Here is a 16,781-nt window from a genome sequence, read left to right as displayed (position 1 = left end):
AAGGGAGGAGTCACGTGCAGTGGCTCACACTTGTAATCCCAGCACTTTGGGAGGCCAGGGAGGGTGAATCACCTGAGGTCAGGAGTTGGAGACCAGCCTGGATAACAGGGCATGAAACCCCATCTCTACTAAAAATACAAAAATTAGCTGAATGTGGCGGTGGGCACCTGACGTAGTCCCAGCTACTGGGGAGGCTAAAGCAGGAGAATCGTTGGAACCCGGGAGGCAGAGGTTGTAGTGAGGCGAGATTGCGCCACTGTACTCCAGCCTGGGTGACAGAGGGAGACTCCGTCTCAGAAAAAAAGGCTAGGTGCGATGGCTCATGCCTGTAATCCTAGCACTTTGGGAGGCTGAGGCAGGAGGATCACCTGAGGTCAGGATTTCTAGACCAGTGTGGCCAACATGGTGAAACCCCATCTCTAATAGAAGTACAAAAACCGAGCCAGGTGTGGTGGTGCACGCCTGTAATCCCAGTGAGCTAAGATAGTGCCATTGCACTCCAGCCTGGACAACAAGAATGAAACGCCATCTCAAAAAAAAAAAAAAAAAAAACCAAAAAACTAGTTGGAGGATATTGAGTCTCCCCGACCCAAAGAAGTGATAAATGTTGAAGATGAGAGATGTGCTGAGTACGCGGAACTGATAACTGTATGTTCTAGACATCAGAAGATCACTGTGCAACCATGAGCATGCAAGATTGTTATGTCAGTTAATCAAATAAAGGGGAAAAATTCTTAGTGAAAAGAAGTGTACTAATTGCACAGTAATTATTACAATTCTTTTTTGAGACGGAGTCTCGCTCTGTCGCCCAGGCTGGAGTGCAGTGGCCGGATCTCGGCTCACTGCAAGCTCCGCCTCCCGGGTTTACGCCATTCTCCTGCCTCAGCCTCCCGAGTAGCTGGCACTACAGGCGCCCGCCATCTCGCCCGGCTAGTTTTTTTTTTTTGTATTTTTAGTAGAGACGGGGTTTCACCGTGTTAGCCAGGATGGTCTCGATCTCCTGACCTTGTGATCTGCCTGCCTCGACCTCCCAAAGTACTGGGATTACAGGCATGAGCCACCGCGCCCGGCCAAAACATTTTTTAGAGAGATAGGGCTTTGCTCTGTCACCCAGGTAGGAGTACACTGGCGCCATCACAACTCACTGCAGCCTTGAACCCCTGGTCTCAAGTGATCCTCCCGCCTTAGCCTCCTCTTTGTAGCTGGCACTACAGGTGTGCACCACTACACCTGGCTTTCAGAAGTTCTTGAGACTAACAGACTAGGAAATATGGATTCAGTGTCATGATTAGGGAGGAAAATAAATTCTTTAAGTAGGTAGTTTTATTTTTCTCTCCAGATACTTCATGCTTGTGTCTGTCTGTCTGTCTGTCTGTGGCTAGTCAAGTGAAGCAGTGGGAATGGAGAAGGCCCAAAGCAACCCGTAACTGATTGTGGTCAGTCAGCCGTAAACACCGCTGCACTCAGACCAGCTCACTTGGTTTGAGCACATTGGTATTACTCTGGTTACCATCTTGTGATATTCTTGTGTTTTTCATAAGTTTCAAAACAGAGCTCATGTTGAGCCAGTGTCCTGTGCGTGCTACTAAAACAGGCGTCCTGGCTCTTCAGCCTTCAAGTCTGCTGATGGGTGTGGACCCACAAAATCTAAGACAGGTCTTAGTTAATTTAGAATGTTTATTTTGCCAGGGTTGAGGATGCATGCCCATGACACAGCCTTAGGTATTCCTGATGACATGTGGCCAAGGTGATCGGGGCACAGCTTGGTTTTATGCATTTTAGGGAGACATGCGACATCATTCAATATATGAAAGAAGTACATTGGTTCATTCGGGAAAGGTGGGACAACTCCAAGGAAAGGTAGGAAGACATGAAGTAGGGAGGGGCTTCCAGGTCACAGATAGGTGAGAGACAAAGGGTTGCATTTTTTTTGTTTTTGTTTTTGAGACGGGGTCTTGCTCTATTGCCCAGCTGGAGTGCGGTGGCGCAATCTCAGATCAATGCAACCTCTGCCTCCTGGTTTCAAGTGATTCTCCTGCCTCAGTCTTCCGAGTGGCTAGGGCTACAGGTGCCACCTCATCTGGCTAATTTTTTGTATCTTTAGTAGACATGGGGTTTCACTGTGTTAGCCAGGATGGTCTTGATCTCCTGACCTCGTGATCTGTCCCCCCTTAGCCTCCGAAAATGCTGGGATTACAAGCATGAGCCACCACGCCCGGCCTTCTTGGTTGATTAATATTTATTTCTTTACTTTTATTTTCTTGTGAGACAGGGTCTCATTCTGTCACTTACAGTTGCATAAAATGGAAATGTTTCTGGACTACAGTAAATTTCTGTGTTTCTTTTTCTTTTTATTAAAGATTTACTAATTTTTGTATTTTTAGTAGAGATGGGGTTTCGCCATGTTTCCCAGGTTGGTCTTCAACTCCTGACCTCAAGTGATCCACCCACCTTGGCCTCCCGAAGTGCTGGGATGACAGGCATGAGCCACCTCGCTCAGCCCCTCTGCTGTCATCCCTTCCCTGGGATCAGTGGCCCACAGTCCAAGGGAGGCTCTTGCTCTGCCTACCTTCCCCCCTTTCTCCTACCTGGTGGGCATTCTCGGCTAGGCCTGGCCAGCTGGCATCTTAATTTCCTGAAGGATTTTCTCTTTGCTGAATGATCCCCTTGCTTTGCTGGCCGTGTCCTGCCTGCTGTTTCTTAGGTCAGTGATGCGTCTTCCTCACAAAGATGTTCAAAATACACAGATTTTTTTTTATCCCTTATGGGAAGAAAGACTTCTGAAAATGCTGTGTGATGAATCCGGGAATGTTAGTTCTGGAGACCAGCCATGCTGGGGGATCAGGAAGGCATCCCTGCCATCCCTGCTGGTTCAGCTGGAGCTGTGCGTGCAGCAGGAAGTGAGGAGGTGAGAACAGGTGCTGGCACGGGCCCGCCTAGCTGCCCTTGTCCCATCCTCTTCCTCCTCCAGCCGTCCTCCAGAACGCAGGATGGTCAGCTGGGACCATTTTTCTTTCCTTTTTTTTTTTTTGAGACAGAGTCTCACTCTGTCGGCCAAGCTGGAGAGTGCAGTGGTGCGGATCTCGGCTCACCACAACCTCCAGCTCCCAAGTTCAAGTGATTCTCCTGGATCTGCCTCCCAAGTAGCTGGGATGACAGGCGCCTGCCACCATGTCCGGCTAATTTTTTTTGTATTTTTATTAGAGATGGGGTTTCACCATGTTGGTCAGGCTGGTCTTGAACTTCTGACCTCAGGTAATCTACCCGCCTCAGCCTCCCAGAGTGCTGGGATTATAGGCCACTGTAGCGAGCGTGCCCGGCCCTATTTTTCTTTAAGCCTGTTCTGATCACTCAGTAACCTGGTATTCCCAGTCACTCAGTAGCCTGATGTTCCTGATCCCTAAGTCATGTGTAGCCATGATTAAACAAACGCACGCTCTAGGAGTGCACAGCAGGGGACGCGAGGTCTTCCCATCACTGTTGGCATGCTGGCATGTTCTCATGGAGGTTGAGTTTTCCCCTCTATGTCACTCTCTAGTAAGTCCTGCTGATTCATTCAAAGGCCCACCTGTAGACCAGTGATGAGAATTAATTATTTGAAATATCCTGTAATGGTAATAAAATAATTGCTATACCGGGTACTCCATTGTTGCCTCTCTAAATTGATTTCACACACACAAGCCCTGATGTGCACAGGGACTGGCCTGGAGTCGGTGCCAGCTGCCCCTCTGGCTGGAGCCCTCCGCTCCATGCTGCTCCTTTCTTGGCCATGCAGCAAACACATATTTGTGTTCCCACACCAGGCACCCTTCCTTCTATGACATAGTAACAGCGTCTGAGTGACTGATCCTTTTGATCTGTCTCCCTAGAGAAGGAATTCCACAACTCTTGAACTATGGAGTTCTCTAATCATGCTGGTTTTTTTTGTTTTTGTTTTTGAGACGGGGTCTCGCTCTGTCACCCAGGCTGGAGTGCAGTGACTGCAGTGGTGCGATTTCAGCTCACTGCAGGCTCCGCCTCCCGGTTTCACACCATTCTCCTGCCTCAGACTCCCGAATAGCTGGGACTACAGGCGCCGCCACCGTGCCCGCCTAAGTTTTTGTATTTTTAGTGGAGACGGGGTTTCACCATGTTAGCCAGGATGGTCTCCATCTCCTGACCTTGTGATCCACCCACTTCAGCCTCCCAAAGTGCTGGAATTATAGGCGTGAGCCACCGCACCCGGCCTCATGCTGCTTTCTAAGAGACGGGGGGTGTCTCACTGTGTTGCCCAGGCCTGAGTGCAGTGGCTGTTTACAGGCTCCGTCACAGACACTGCAGCCTCCAGCTCCTGGGCAGTCCTCCTGCCTCAGCTTCCCGAGTAGGTGGGACTCCTGGCCCATGCCACTGCACCCAGCTTATGATGCTGGTTTTTGAAATGGGGTTACTTTTCCCATGGTGAGTGTCTTGGGGGAGTTTGGGGATGGTAGTTGGAGTTATAAATTCAACTGAGGTCTTTACTTTCATTCTGGAGGGTTATTAGAACCCTGGTGAAGGGGGGTTGCTATTTCAGGAGGAGCTGCAGTGGCCAACCAGGAGTGCGCTAGGTCACATTTCTGGTTTTCCTCCTGCTCAGCTGGGCTGCTGCTTCTGGTGTCTGGATGTTTCCACAGTTCTCTACTTCTGAAGTGGCAATCCAGGGCGGTCAGGCAGGGGTGAATTGCTTTTCTGTGTCATGCTGCTTTTTTTCTGACGTAGTGGCAGTGTCTGCTGAGTCGTCCCAAAGCAGAGTTTTGTGTCTTCGTGGGCAGGAGCTGGAGTCCACCCTGTTGCTTTAGTGGGTGGCCTTTGAACAAGAAAGAGAGCCGGTCTTACTTGTTGGGCGTAATTCTCCTGAGAATCAGAACAGGCTCCATGCTAGAGCGGTTATCTCTGCAAATGTTTCTTCCTCTCTTCTTCCATCACTCTCAGCTCTTCTTTTTTTTTTTTCCCACTTGTCTGCAAAGTTTTATTTCATTCCAACATTGGGTGGGTTGGTTTACTTTACTAAAATCCAAGAAAAACAAGGCTGAGGTTTTTGCTGTTGGAAATGAAAAGCCCTTTCATGGAAAAGTCCATCCCTGTCAGCATGGCTTATTCTGTCTGGTGAGGGGAGAAGAAGCCATGAAGACATTTCCTCTTGGTGATTTAATTTTTAAGAACCCCCTTCAGGAATCCTGCCCTGTGATGCGTTTTAAGAGAAATACCAGTTAGTGAGGTTTCATCAGCACAGAGGAACACTTGGTTCTCTCTTGCAGACTAAGAAATACCGAGCAGGAGGAGTCTTGGCATTTGGAGCAGGTAAATCAAGAACCTGCTCTTGTTGGTTTGCGAGTGCCTTTAAAGCGAAAGCAAGAAACTTAGAAGGAAAACATCACAGATCATGCACACTTAAAATAAAAACGTGTAAAAGAAATAAATAAAAATAATAAAAACATGCAAATAAAGGAGAAAATAAAAACCCCATTCAGCACTGTGAATCTTTTCAGCCTTCTAGCTTTTAAATTTTTCTTTGTATAGGACAGTTAAACAAAACCAGAGTCATAATTGACCATTTTAACCCAGTTTAAGTCAACATAGTGTTACCACCTCTTGACATCAGTGCATCTGCTTCTGCAGTACGATGTTTGGTGGTAGTGGTGGTTGTTGAGAGGGAGTCTCGCTCTTTCGCCCAGGCTGGAGTACATTGGCGCGATCTCAGCTCACTGCAACCTCCGTCTCCCGGGTTCAAGCAATTCTCCTGTCTCAGCCTCCCGAGTAGCTGGGACTACAGGCGCCCCCCGCCATGCCTGGCTAATTTTTGTACTTTTAGTAGAGACGGGGTTTCACCGTGTTAGCCGGGATGGTCTCAATCTCCTGACCTCGTGATCCACCCACCTCAGCCTCCCAAAGTGCTGGGATTAGAGGCGTGAGGCACCGCGCCCGGGCCCTGCAGCATGATCTTAATGGCTTATAGCTTTTCTGCTGTGTAAATGAATATGCTAGAATTTGAGTATTTCTCTGGTATTTTAGGTTTTAACTTTTTTACCATTATAAGCTTTCTTGTAGCTGAATCTTCCTGCACAATTTATTATTTTCTTAGGTTAAAGTCTTAAAAATGGAATTGCTGGGGGAATGGATATGTAGGTTTTAAAGCATTTAAGAAAATGTTTTCCGTCACTAAATTGTCCTCCAGAAAAGTGTTGCCAATCTGACACAGGAAGAATGGCATGTCAGCGGAGTTTTAGTTTGTATTTCCTGGAGTGTATTTGAGCTGATGTTCCTCTGCGTGTTAATAAACAAGTATTTGTGTGCATGTGTGTGTCTGCGTTGTGGTGTGGGTGTTCTCCAGCCTGAGGCCTCCGTTTCTCAGCCTGCGCGTGGAGGTCGGCCGAGGCAGCCTCGGAAGTCCGTGGAACTCTGGACAGTGCCCAGAGTTTCTGTAGGATTTCTTTCTTTGTGGTATTACCCTTTCTTACAAGTTTCAGATATAGGCCATCAGTCTGCGTCATTCAATAAGGAATAAAGAACTTGGGCTTTTTTTCTTCCCGTGCCGATATCGCTCTTGCAAGCATGGTTAACGTCCCTAAAACCCGCCGGACTTTCTGTAAGAAGTGTGACAAGCACCAACCCCACAAAGTGACACAGTCCAAGAAGGGCAAGGATTCTCTGTATGCCCAGGGAAAGCGGCGCTGTGACAGGAAGCAGAGTGGCTATGGTGGGCAAACTAAGCCGGTTTTCCGGAAAAAGGCTAAAACTACAAAGAAGATTGTGCTATAAGGCTTGAGTGCGTTGGGCCCAACTGCAGATCTAAGAGAATGCTGGCTATTAAAAGATGCAAGCATTTTGAACTGGGAGGAGATAAGAAGAGAAAGGGCCAAGTGATCCAGTTCTAAGTGTCATCTTTTATTATGAAGACAATAAAATCTTGAGTTTATGTTAAAAAAAAAAAAAAAAGAACTTGGAAATGCCTACTTTTCACTACCTTTGTTCTGATGTAACATTCTCCTTGTAAAGGGCGGAATGTAGTAGGCTAAGGCAGACAGCAGCAGGACAGTGCTGAGAACGGCTCTGAAGAGTCTCCATCTTGTGCTGACTTAAAAGTTTTCTGTACTGTTGGATGATCTCTTGATAATTAGAAAATAAATTATGATAGTCATAGCTGTTCAACCAGATCTGCAGTTACTTTATTCAGCAAGGTCTCAGGCTCCTAATTTTAGAGCTCCTAGAATTTTGTAGTCCTCTCAAGATCAGATTCTGGCCGGGTGGCATGGCTCACGCCTATAATCCCAGCACTCTGGGAGGCTGAGGCAGATGGCTTACTTGAGGTCAGGAGTTCGAGACCAGCCTGGGCAACATAGCGAGACCCTGTCTCTATTAAAAAAAGATTGGGTTCAGGCCGGGCACGGTGGCTCATGCATGTAATCCAAGCACTTTGGGAGGCTGAGACGGGCGGATCACGAGGTCAGGAGATCGAGACCATCCTGGCTAACACGGTGAAACCCCGTCTCTACTAAAAATACAAAAAACTAGCCGGGCGAGGAGGCGGGCGCCTGTGGTCCCAGCTACTCGGAGGCTGAGGCAGGAGAATGGCGTAAACCCGGGAGGCGGAGCTTGCAGTGAGCTGAGATCCGGCCACTGCACTCCAGCCTGGGCGATAGACCGAGACTTGCTCTCAAAAAAATAAAAATGATTGGGTTCAGGCCGGGCACGGTGGCTCACGCATGTAATGCAAGCACTTTGGGAGGCCAAGGCAGGCGGATCACTTGAGGTCAGGAGTTGGAGACCAGCCTGGCCAACATGGTGAAACCCATCTCTACTAAAAATGCAAAAAAAAAAAAAACTCAGCCAGGCCTGATGGCAAGCGCCTGTAGTCCCAGCTACTCGGGAGGCGAGGCATGAGAATTGCTTGAACTTAGGAGGCGGAGGTTGCAGTGAGCTGAGATCTTGCCACTGCACTCCAGCCTGGGTGACAGAGCAAGACTGTGTCTCCAAAAAAAAAAAAAGATTGGGTTTTAGGTACTATGCCAGTATAGGAGCTCTTACTTTTAAATTTAAACCAAATTTCAAAAGAAAAAAATGGGTGTTCTATAATCTTCCCCTTGCCCACCCAGGGAGTGACTCTGGTCTGGTATTGTGGAATGAGAATCTGAGCCCGACAGTCTCAGTCAGGTCGCTGAATCTCAGGCCCACAGAGACTGGGTTACTGTTGGTTCCTGTAGTGGCTCCACTGTGGAGAGAGCGATTCTGCCAGAAAATCTGGGAGCCACAGAATAGAATCTTCCTCCAGGCACTCGCCATTTCTCCCCATCTGTGCTCTTGGCGGGAGCTGCTTTGTGCCCACCTGGCCCAGGTGTAGGGACTCAACAAGAATGGGATAGACCTGGCTGCTCCCTGGGGGAGGCAGATGGGCAAAAGGACATTATGGCCTGAGCACCCAGACGCCTGCAGGTACAGGTGTTCTCTGGATGCAGTCCTGAGGCTCAGGTGTAGGCCCCTGTGTGAGGTGGGGGTAGGTGGGGCTGGGAAGTGTTCTAGACACAGAGACGAGGGTGCATCATAGATTTTGGGGATGTTGGGTCCTGTTTGGAGAATGGGAGCTTTGCATCCTGTCATCTTTGTTTCCTTAAAGATCACCCTGGGTGCTGGGCATGGGGGTGCATGTCTCAGCTACTCGGGAGGCTGAAGTGGGATGATTACTGGAGCCCAAGAGTTTGAAGCTGCAGTGAGCCATGATCACTCCTGTGACTAACCACTGCACTCCAGCCTGGGCAGCATAATGAAACCTCGTGTCTTTAAAATATAAAATAAAGATCACCCTGGCCTCTTTCTGACTCGTATCTGAAGTTAGTTGTCTACGTGAAGCAGAACAGTGGTACCCAGAGGCAGGGGCACTGAGGCTTGTTTTATTTTAGGGAATGACTTTGCAGGTGGACTTTCCTTGGAAGCGGATATTTCCTTCAGAGGGACATAAAGAATGCCTCTTGCCAGGCTGTCTTCCAGGTGGCCCTTGGCACTGCCTGCAGACCGGGTGGGCACTATGACTGTAGAGCTCTGTGCACTGGCAGGGTCACGTGGTCTCATCCTTCACGGTAGAAGTTTGTGGCGTCTACTGCTCTAGGCCGGTGTCCATATGTGTCCTATAGAGACATCTTGACATATTTTCCAGGCACACTTCAGTGTGAGGACTTATTTCCATATAGTCCTTTTTATCCATATATCTGAAACTTTTTTTTTTTTTCTTAAGACGCAGTCTCGCTCTGTCACCCAGGCTGGGGTGCAGTGGCGTGATCTCGGCTCACTGTAACCTCCGCCTCCTAGTCCTGGTTCAAGCAATTCTCCTGCCTCAGCCTCCCGAGTAGCTGGGATTATAGGCACGTGCCACCATGCCCGGCTAATTTTTGTATTTTTAGTAGATTCGGGGTTTCACCATGTTGGCCAGGCTGGTCTTGAACTCCTGACCTCATGATCTGCCTGCCTTGGCCTCCCAAAGTGCTGGGATTACAGGTGTGAGCGACCATGCCCAGCTTTAAAAACATTTTCTTAAGAGACGGGCTGGGTGTGGTGGCTCACAACTATAATCCCAACACTTTGAGAGGCTGAGGCAGGAGGATCACTTGAGGCCAGGAGTTCAAGACCAGCCTTAGCAATGTAATGAGACTCTGTTTCTGTAGAAAATATAAAAATTAGGCCGGGCGCGGTGGCTCAAGCCTGTAATCCCAGCATTTTGGGAGGCCGAGATGGGCGGATCACAAGGTCAGGAGATTGAGACCATCCTGGCTAACATGGTGAAACCCCGTCTCTACTAAAAAATACAAAAAACTAGCCGGGCGAGGTGGCGGGCGCCTGTAGTCCCAGCTACTCAGGAGGATGAGGCAGGAGAATGGCGTGAACCCGGGAGGCGGAGCTTGCAGTGAGCTGAGATCCGGCCACTGCACTCCAGCCTGGGTGACAGAGCAAGACTCTGTCTCAAAAAAAAAAAAAAAGAAAAGGAAAATATAAAAATTAGTCAGGTGTGATGGTATACCCCTGTAGTTCCAGCTACTTGGGAGGCTGAGGCAGGAGGATCACTTGAGCCCAGGAATTTGAGGCTGCAGTGAGCTATGATTGTGCCGGTGTACTCTAGCCTGGGCAGTAGAGTAAGACCCTGTCTCCAAAAAGGAAAAAAGAGAGTCAGAGAGAGAGATGGGGTCTCACTGTGTCACTCAGGCTGGAGTTCAGTGGCACGGTGGCAGCCCCCCGAGTAGCTGGCACTACAGGTGTGCACCACTGCACTTCTTATTGTAGAAACAATTTCTGGGTGCCTATTTACTGAGTACCTGCTGTAGGCATTTTGCTCAGCTCACATTACATTGAGCAAGATGGACCACAATTTCAGCTTTTTCTCAAGCGTTTTAGATAACTGTATTTACAGCATTCCAAAGTATTGAATAACAAAATAGATATGTTCCTAGAGATTGTTTCATGGAATGAATTATTTTGCCCATGAATTCTGTTATATTTTCAGAAACATTATTCTAGAAAAAAGGAAATTTTCCACTTGAAGATTAGCCTCAGGAAAAAGTAAACACATTTATGACATCAAATGGAAGTTAACATGACTGATGTTCATGGAAGACTAAACTAGGGCAGGCTGGGTGGCTAACGCCTCTAGTCCCAGCTGCTTAGGAGGCTGAGGTGGGAGGACTGCTTGAGCCCAGGAGGTGGAGACCAGCCTGGGCAACATGGTGCAACCCTATCTCTACAAAAAAATTAAAGAATTAGCTGGACCTGATGCTGTGTACCTGTAGTCCCAGCTACTAGGGAGGCTGAGGCATGGGAGGATCGCTTTAGCTGGGCAGGTCAAGGCTGCAGTGGGTGGTAATTGCACCACTGCCATCCAGCCTGGGTGACAGAGGAGACCCTGTCTCAAAAAGAAAAAAGGCCGAGCGCGGTGGTTCATGCCTGTAATCCTAGCCTTTTGGGAGGTCGAGGTGGGTGGATCACCTGAGGTCAGGAGTTTGAGACCAGCCTGGCCGACATGGTGAAACCGCGTGTCTACTAAAAATACAAAAAAATTTACTGGGCATGGTGGTGTCCACCTGTAATCCCAGCCACTTGAGAGGCTGAGGCGGGAGAATTGCTTGTACCCAGGATGCGGAGGTTGCAGTGAGCCAAGGTCATGCCATTGTACACCAGCCTAGGTGACAAGAGCGAAACTCTGTCTCTAAAAAACAAAAAAGACTAAGGGCCGGGCACGGTGGCACACGCCTGTAATCCCAGCACTTTGGGAGGCCGAGACGGGCGGATCACGAGGTCAGGAGATTGAGACTATCCTGACTAACACGGTGAAACCCCGTCTCTACTAAAAATACAAAAAATTAGCCGGGCGAGGTGGCAGTGCCTGTAGTCCCAGCTACTCGGAAGGCTGAGACAGGAGAATGGCGTGAACCCGGGAGGCACAGGTTGCAGTGAGCCGAGATTGCACCACTGCACTCCAGCCTGGGGGACAGTGCGAGACTCTGTCTCCAAAAAAAAAAAGACTAAAAACATGTAAATTATACCTGTCTCACTACAAAAACTCATTAAGAGAATCATGCTCAGACCGTTGTCTGGTTAGTGTGAACACATCTGAAGAAAGGGTGAGAACAAAGGGTTAAATTCAGCTTTCAGGTCGACTAATTTAAAACCACAGGCCAGGCCGGGCACAGTGAATTGTGAAAAATAACGTTGACAATGTAAAATAGTGGAACAAAATTAAGGAAAAAGAAAAAAACTATAAAGAAAATTTGACATATGAAAAAGCGTATTGGCCAGGCATAGTGGCTCACACCGGTAATCCTAGCATTTTGGGAGGCCGAGGTGGGCAGATCACGTGAGGTCAGGAGTTTGAGATCAGCCTGGCCAACACGGTGAAACCAATCTCTACTAAAAATACAAAAATTAGCCGAGTGTGGTGGCGTGCACCTGTAGTCCCAGCTGCTTGGGAGGGTGAGGCAGGAGAATCACTTGAACACTGGAGGCAGAGGTTGCAGTGAGTTGAGATCACGCCATTGCACTCTAGCCTGGGCAATGAGGGAAACTTTGTCTCAAAAAAGTAGCTGGGAGTGGTGGCTCATGCCTGTAATCCCAGCGCTTTAGGAGGCCGAGGCGGGCAGATCACCTGTGGTTAGGAGTTTGAGGCCAGCCTGATCAACATGGGGAAACCCCGTCTACTAAAAATACAAAATCAGCTGGGTATGGTGGCACATGCCTGTAATCGCAGTTACTCGGGAGGCTGAAGCAGGAGAATTGCTTGAACCTGGGAAGCGGAGGTTGCGGTGAGCCGAGATCATGCCACTGCACTCCAGCCTGGGCAACAAGAATGAAACTCTGTCTCAAAGAAAAAAATCAATAACATAAATAGATAAATAAACAACAGGATGGAAATTATACCTCAAATTTAAAAAGTAAGATGGCTATGGTAGGCCAAATAATGGCTCCCAAAGATGACCAGGTCCTGCTCTGTCCGCTCAAACCACCACACTCTACCAAAGTCCTCATCACAGTGCGCTCTGGCCCTCTTGCCCCTCCAGCCTCACTTCCTGCTGCCGGCCCCCTGCTCACTCTGCTCCTGACACTCCACAGGCACACATCCTCCTCCAGGCCTGTGCAGTAGCTGTTCCCTCTGTCTGGAACACGCAGTCCTGTACATCTCCAGCTCAGTGTCTTACAGGGCTGTCACCAGGCGGGACAGAGTTCAGGCTCGTTCAGGTGCTCCGCAGAATTCAGCTCCTTGAGGCTATGGAACTAAGGACCCTGTTTTCTGGTTGGTTGTTGGCCAGAAGTGGCTCTTAGGTCCTGGAGAACCCTCAGGTTCACCACGTGGTCCTCCCAGGTGTGGCAGCTTACTTCTTTGAGACCAGCAGGCTGCTACAGTGGAGTCTTAAGTTAACATAATCAAAACCAGGCATGGTGGCTCACACCTGTAGTCCCAGCTACTCAGGAGGCTGAGGTGGGAGGATCGCTTGAGCCTAGTATCTTGAGGCTGCAATGAGCTGTGTTTACCACACCACTGCACTCCAGCCTGGGTGACAGGGAGACTGTGTCTCAAAAAGAAAAAGTTTTAGGCCAGGTGCCGTGGCTCACAGCTATAATCCCAGCACTTTGGGAGGCTGAGTTGGGTGGATCACTTGAGGTCAGGAGTTTGAGAACTGCCTGGCCAACACTGTGAAACCCTGTCTCTACTAAAAATACAAAGTTAGCCGTGTGTGGTGGCAGGCGTCTGTAATCCTAGCTGTTGGCGTAGACTGAGGCAGGAGAATTGTTTGAACCCAGGAGGCAGAGGTTGCAGTGAGCCAAGGTCGTGCCACTGCACTCTAGCCTGGGCGACAGAGTGAGACTCCATCTCAAAAAAAAATTTTGTTTTAAAGATTAAGTGAGCCTCATCACAGTGACTGTCCCACCATATGCACAGACCTTGCCAACACTGAAGAGAGGGAGTCTTAGAACTCTGCCTGCTACCATGGTCTAGTCCTGGCACACCTTCCTTGACAGCATGGAAGCCAGGTCACTACCCAGGCCACCAAACAAGGAAGTTCACCATTTGACCTCCTGAACATGAGAACAAACCTTTTTTCTCTTTCTTGAGACAGGGTCTCACTCTCGCCTAGGCCGAAATGCAGTGGCACAATCTTGGTTTACTGCAACCTCTGCCTCCCAGGCTCAAGCGATCCTCCTGTCTCACCCTCCTAAGTAGCTGGGACCACAAGCATGCACCACCATGCCCAGCTCTGGCTAATTTTTTGTATTTTTGGCAGATATTTTTGTATTTTTGTTTCACTGTGTTGCCCAGGCCAGTTTCGAGCTCCTGACCTCAAGTGATCCCCTGGTGTCCAAAAGTGCTGGGATGAGACGTGAGCCACCATGCTCAACCAAGTATTGGATAACTTTTTAGTTTACTTTTCTTCCTCCTTTACTTCCACTCAGGGGTCTAGGTCTGAGCCAGGACTTGAGGGTGTCCCCATGGGGGCTGGTGTTACCTAGGACACTGCAGCAGCTAGCAGGGCTTAGCTGGGCTGGCGAGTGAGGGCCCCACTTCTCTGTTGCGTACAGGGGAGGGACCGAGGATCTGAGTGGCATCTGTAGGTCAGAGGGCATGCTGACCTTGAAAGCAAGGCGGGAACGGAGTTCTATGAGCTGAGGAGTCCCAGGTGACTGGCATTCTAGAGAAGAGCCATAAAGGGAGCGTATTCATTAGCCCCAGGGAGAGAGCCCCCCCAGGAGCTGCTCACCTTCCCCTTGCCTGGGGCATACACCTGCTTCTCCAGGGACCAGACCTGAAGTGCAGGAAGGAGCCTTCTGCTTCCCGCAGCGCTCCGCCTGCCATCATTCAATGTGTGGATTCTTTGGTTGCTTTCGTCAATTGTTTTATTTCCTAGCATGTTTGCTGAAAGCTTGAATATATCTATCCACTTGGCTGTTTTCCAAGTATTCTCATGTGCATTTTAAGAGTCTCCTGTCTTTAAAATGATGTGGAGACAGCTCTGAATATACTAAAACCATTGAATTGTACCCTTCAGATGGGTGATTTTGTGGTATGTGAATTTTATTTCAATAAAGCTGTTAACAGAAATAGTACGGAGTCCGTACTGCTGTGTTTTCTGGAGCACCCGGAGTCCCCTCTGTCCCTGGCCATTCCTCCCTCCCCCCGCCTCACCCCTGCACCTCACCCTCCCCACCCTTCCCGTACCAGGGAGCTTCTCAAACACAGAGTGGGGTGTTGAGATTATTGGAGGGCTGCAGCCTATTGGAATCCCGACGAAGGTGGAAAGGTGTCAGGGAGGGGGAGCCGTGGTGTGGAGGAGCCCCACATTCTCGTCCCTGGCCTGTCATGGAGAAGGAGCCCATCGCTGTGATTAGAAGGACTTAGGCTGGGCGCAGTGGCTCATGCCTGTAATCCCAGCACTTTGGCAGGCTGAGGCGGGTGGATTACCTGAGGTCAGGAGTTCAAGATCAGCCTGGCCAACATGGAGAAATCCTGTCTCTACTAAAAATACAAAAAATTAGCCAGGCATGGTGCTGTGTGCTTGTAATTCCAGCTGCTTGGGAGGCTGAGGCAGGAGAATTGTTTGAACCCAGGAGGTGGAGGTTGCAGTGACCCGAGATCACACCACTGCACTCCAGTCTGGGCAACAGAGCAAGACTCTGTCTCAAAAACAAACAAATGAAAAAAACAAAAAAAAGGCTGGGCTCAGTGACTCATGCCTGTAATCCCAGCACTTTGGGAGGCCAAGGTGGTGGATCGCCTGAGGTCAGGAGTTCGAGACCAGCCTGGCTAACATAGTGAAACCCCATCTCTACTAAAAATACAAAAATCAGCGGGGCATGGTGGCAGGCATCTGTAATCCCAGCTACTCAGGAGGCTGGTGAAGGAGAATCACTTGAACCCTGGGAGGCAGAGGTTGCAGTTAGCTGAGATTGCTCCACTGCACCCCAGCCTGGGCGACAAGAGTGAAACTCCGTCTCAAAAAAACAAAAAGGAAACAAACAAAAAATCAACTGCGCGTAGTGGTGGGGCCTCTAGTCCCAGCTACTTGAGAGGCTGAGGCAGGAACATCGTTTGAACCTGGGTGGCTGAGATTGCAGTGAGTCAAGATCACGCCACTGCACTCCAGCCTGGGTGATAGAGTGAGACTCCATTTCAAAAAAGAAAACAAAGAGAAAGCCACAAAGAAGGACTTAGAGCTGGATGCTAAGCAGGCCTCCTCCTGCCGATAGGTGGACATGTCTATTTCTTTTCTTTTTTCTTTTTTTTTTTTGAGACAGAGGCTTGCTCTTTGTTGAGGCTGGAGTGCAGTGGCATGACCTCGGCTCACTGCAAGCTCTGCCTTCCCGGTTCACACCATTCTCCTGCTTCAACCTCCTGAGTAGCTGGGACTACAGGCACCCGCCACCACGCCCGGCTAATTTTTTGTATTTTTAGTAGAGACAGGGTTTCACTGTGTTAGCCAGGATGGTCTCGATTGGCCTCCCAAAGTGATGGGATTACAGGCGTCAGCCACCATGCCCGGACTATTTCTTTATTTTGTTTATTTTATTTTATTTATTTGTTTTTTTGAGACGGAGTCTCACTCTGTTGCCCAGGCTGGAATGCAGTAGTGTGATCTCGGCTCACTGCAACCTCCGCCTCCCTTGTCCAAGTGATTCTCCTGCCTCAGCCTCCTGAGTAGCTGGGATTTCAGGCACACATCACTATGCCCGGCTAATTTTTGTATTTTTAGTAGAGATGGGGTTTCATCATGTTGGTCAGGCTGATCTCAAACTCCTGAGCTCATGATCTGCCTGCCTTGGCCTCCTAAAGTGCTGGGATTACAGGTGTGAGCCACTGTGCCTGGCCTCTTTTATTTTTATTTTTTATTTTTGAGATGGAGTCTTGCTCTGTTGTCCAGGTGCAGTGCAGTGAGCGATCTCAGCTCACCACAGCCTTCACCTCCCAGGTTCAAGTGATTCTCGTGCCTCAGCCTCCCAAGTAGCAGGGACTACAGGCGCCCGCCACCATGCCTGGCTAAAGTTTTGTATTTTTAGTACAGATGGGGTTTCACCATGTTAGCCTGGCTGGTCTTGATCTCCTGACTTTGTGATCCGACCAGCTCAGCCTCCCGAAGTGTTGGGATTACAGGAGTGAGCCACCGCGCCCGGCCTGGCCACATCTATTTCTGATGGATAAAAGTGGATTCCTGAATATGTGGCATGACTCTCTGGGCACATATGGAGTAACCTTTTCCATGTCAGACCAGCACAATGCTTTTATTCTAGACTTTTCT

General features: G+C 49.1%; 1 protein-coding gene and 1 pseudogene across 3 annotated transcripts in view; both read left to right on the top strand.

The window, feature by feature from the left end:
- The window catches only part of RAB11FIP3 (RAB11 family interacting protein 3), a 94,873-nt gene that overhangs the window by 10,418 nt on the left and 67,674 nt on the right, over positions 1-16,781 (top strand). The gene's annotated exons all lie outside the window — the stretch shown is intronic.
- On the top strand, positions 6,132-6,938 carry LOC115895227 (annotated as a pseudogene). Its single transcript, XR_004055423.1, has one exon. The product of XR_004055423.1 is annotated as a 60S ribosomal protein L36a-like (transcript).

The sequence above is a fragment of the Rhinopithecus roxellana genome, chromosome 20, assembly GCF_007565055.1.
Source record: "Rhinopithecus roxellana isolate Shanxi Qingling chromosome 20, ASM756505v1, whole genome shotgun sequence".
NCBI lineage: Eukaryota > Metazoa > Chordata > Mammalia > Primates > Cercopithecidae > Rhinopithecus > Rhinopithecus roxellana.
The sequence above is the reverse complement of the archived record's forward strand: the minus strand, read 5'-3'. Positions and strand labels throughout refer to the sequence as shown.